Here is a 3872-nt window from a genome sequence, read left to right as displayed (position 1 = left end):
GAAGAGGGAGAGGAGTGGGGGGGGAGAGTAAATAATGGTAGGCCAGCTCATTGGTGGGAAAGAAAGATGGAAGCAGGAAAGGGAGGTACTGTGGAGGGATTTCAGGACAAAAGAAATAGTGGAGGGGAAATGAGATGCCCCCCACAAATCCTTGTGGGTCCCCCACTTGGGTATGTGTGTTTGTGTATATATGATAGGGTGTGTGTGTGTGTGTGTGTGTGTGTGTGTGTGTGTGTGTGTGTGAGAGAGAGAGAGAGAGAGAGAGAGAGAGAGAGAGAGAGAGAGAGAGAGATCCTCTCCAAGTAACTTGTATTGTCTATATATTCACTGACCTCAAAAAGTGTGGAAAAAGTAGAACATAGTTAATGGCTAAGGGGAAAGAAGATAATGTGACAGAGAGCAAGGGAAGTACATGATGGGAAGAGCTGGAGAGGAGAGCAAGTGCACAACAGGGGAGGTGGGGGGAAAGGGAGGGCTGCCTAGGAAGATTAGGAGGCAGAGCAAGAGGGCAGTAGCTAGTTCCCCTTCCCCGTTAGTCCTCTGGGGGTGTCCCACTTGTATATTTATAATGGTCTTATGTTTCCTGTATATTTTGAGGATAGGAGGATAGGAAGTGGAATCAGCATTTATAAAGTTAATAGACTGAATATAAATGTTTCCCTTCCCCATTCAACCGATCAATGCAGTCTTTCCCCCCTTCCCCCAGACCTTCAGTGTGCAACAACTAGACCTCTCAGAAAAGCCTGGTGAAAGAGCTGCATGAAATTCCCCTGAGAATATTGAGTCATCTTATCTAAACTCTTTTGGCTTCCCTTGAAATTGCTCAGATGTCTCGTCAGAAGAGGAACCTCCAAATTCACTTCAGGCAAAATTTCCCTGGCCACTCTAATTGAAAGATGGTTATGGGCCGGCGTAGTTGAGCTCCTGTCTGGTCCAGATTCCTTCCTGTGCCCTTAATCACATTCCAAAAGTACCAGTGCATTTTGCTGATTAGAGTACAATAAATTTAATAATCCTTGAACAGTAAGTGCTCATGTTGCAGTTTCACAGCTCATGAAATGTGTCAGTTTAAGATATAAAGCAAATACCACTCCTTTTCTTCCTTCCTTCCTTCCTTCCCTGCTCTCTCTCTCTCTCTCTCTCTCTCTCTTTGCAAAGCTCTGTGACTTCGCATTAGCCTTATCTCTCATTACCCTGGATACAATGTGATATTCACTAGGAAACAATGCAGAACACGATTTCATTAAGAGTTAACAAGCGCTATTTTTGTCAAAAGTCTCTCTGCCCCTTTCAGTTTTGCATTGGAGATGAGTATAATACAAACCTTGCTTATCACTTATAAACAGCATGTCAGCAGGTATGGTACTGCATGTCGTCCTTCATCAAATAGCTGCAGACAGTAAAACCGTCTTCAATATATCACTTTTGGATTGAGAGGTCTAGAACATGGGGTATGTGGTGTTATATAATCATTGGACCAGGACCAGGGAGAAGCCGGTTCAAATCCTCAGTCACTCATGAAGTTCACTGGGGTTGCACACATGCATCATTGGATAGCATGCTATCGTTGCATTAGTCAATAATCCCCAGCTGGATTTTCCTGTGTGGACTAGAAAATGCAGGTTTTGAGTGAATATTATAGTGCAACAATACTACAATACCCAGTGGTGTGTGGATGCAGACAGAATGACGAGGCCATTCATCCTCTCTCATCCTAGCCTACCTCACAGATGGTAGTAAAAAACAAAACAGAGTGATGGGACAGGTACTCTGGGCTCTTTGGAGGAAGGGTGGGATAAAAATGTCATAGAAAATTTGCCACATATGTGCAGATGGAAAGTACCCCACCCCGAGATAATGTAAACTGTATGCAAAGAAACCAGAGAGAAATGATCCAGTTACTCTCCTGCCCATGACAATGCATGCATATAGATCTGGCCACACAGCAGGGGAGGACCAGGGCAGAGGAGAGGACAAAGAAGGTGGGTCATCCACTAAGCTGCCCTGAGCACTTTGGAGAAAGGACAGGATAAACATGTAGGGCTGCATTTAGCAGTCCACTCAGCTAAGTATGGAACCTTCCTTCGGCAGAGGAAGAGTCTCTTGCCCCAGAGGAAAGTTCCTTCTGCCAGAGAAAAGTTACATACTCACCTGAGCCGAATCTTAGAATACAAACCATGATATGGCAGACTGTGCGCTTCACTCCCTAGTTTCATTGCAGTAAATGGGACTTTCTTGGGTTCAAAACAATTCCACTCTGAAATTGGTATATTTAAATAAAGACTTGCAGATGGGCAATGGAAGTGAAGCAATGTGGCTAACATTTCCACTTGTGGTTCATTCTGTGACTTAAGAGCAGCTTAACACAGAGATGGCCCAAAATAATGGTTGGTTGGTTGACAGGTTGGTTGGCTGGTATGTTGGTTGTGCAGCCTAATGACTAAGAAAATGAACCATGGAGTGCTTGAGTCAAGCAAGTTTTCTCTTTGCATGGATCTCACCAGTGGCCTTGGACAAGCCACTCAGTTTTACACACCCACAATTAAACAATAGGAATACTTTCAGGATTGATATGAAGATTACTAGACAATACGTTCTTGAGAAGTTCTCAGACTTGAAAACTCATCATTTTGATTTTCATTCTGGGTTATACAAGTCAAACCAAAGAGACTTAATGTTTGTACTGTTCCCACAAAGTAACACATTTTTTTCAGTGATATTTTTTGTGTCAGTTGCATATGAATGGCATATAGTGTATTAATGGCATGGAAATATGAAAAAGTGACAAATTAGGAACAAAATGAATGAAACAAAAAGGCTCAGAATGAACATGCAAAAATGAAACCAAATAAAAATAGAGAAGATGATGAGGTGGCTAAGTACATGGTGAATATAGTCACGTGGCAATATAGTTGTTTGTGTGTGTTAAAGTACCAGAGTGAGGAAATCGTAATGAAACTTTCCATATAAATATTCAAAGGGGGAGATCACTGTAAATTGGTGGAGAATTTCTGCACTTATGCTTAGAGAGCCAGCGTGGTACAGTGGTTAAGAGCGGTGGACTCTAATCTGGAAGAACCGGGTTTGATTCCCCACTCCTCCACATGAAGACTGTTGGGTGACTTTGGGTCAGTCACAGTTCTCTCAGAGCTCTCTCAGCCCCACCTACCTCACAGGGTATTTGTTGTGGAGAGAGAAGGGAAGGAGATTGTAAGCCACTTTGAGACTCCAAGTGAAAGGTAGGGTATAAATTCAACTCTTCTTCTTGTGAGAAATAGAAATTAATTACATAATTGGCATTTATAGAGCACATTTTAGTTTTCAAAAGGAGTTATATACAGCCTTTGAGAAATGGTGTAGAGCAGTGGCTAAGAGAATGAGCTGTGATTTCATAGGTCCGTGATCCAAATCTCACTTCTCTCAAGAACTCACTAGATAGCCTTAGGCAAACTAGCTTTTCTGAGCCTCAACATCCCTCCCCCTAAAATCTGTAAGACTGGGATAATAATACAAACCTACCTTATAAGGCTGTTGTCAGATTTTCAATATAAGGTATGTGAATCACTCTGAACACTGAAAGTGGTATATGAATGGAAATATAAAATCCTTACAGTGGCCCTTAGAGTAAGCCAGGCACAAGCTGAACCCATCTAATTTGTGGCTTTATTGCAATTTAAACATGAAACATTAAACAGGGAGCCAGATTGGTGTAGTGGTTAAGTGCATGGACTCTAATCTGGGATAACCGGGTTTGATTCCTTGCTGGATGACCTTGGGCAAGCCGTGGTTCTGATAAGAGCTGTTATTGAAAAAGAGCAGTTTCTGTCAAGAGCTCTCTCAGCCCCACCTACCTCACAGGGTGTCTGTTGTGG

General features: G+C 42.5%; 1 protein-coding gene across 1 annotated transcript in view; it reads left to right on the top strand.

The window, feature by feature from the left end:
• Positions 1-3872, top strand: part of BRINP3 (bone morphogenetic protein/retinoic acid inducible neural-specific 3) — a 102495-nt gene that overhangs the window by 34770 nt on the left and 63853 nt on the right. The window lies entirely within an intron of this gene.

The sequence above is a fragment of the Gekko japonicus genome, unplaced genomic scaffold, assembly GCF_001447785.1.
Source record: "Gekko japonicus isolate JY-2015 unplaced genomic scaffold, Gekko_japonicus_V1.1 scaffold597, whole genome shotgun sequence".
NCBI classification, from domain to species: domain Eukaryota; kingdom Metazoa; phylum Chordata; class Lepidosauria; order Squamata; family Gekkonidae; genus Gekko; species Gekko japonicus.
The sequence above is the reverse complement of the archived record's forward strand: the minus strand, read 5'-3'. Positions and strand labels throughout refer to the sequence as shown.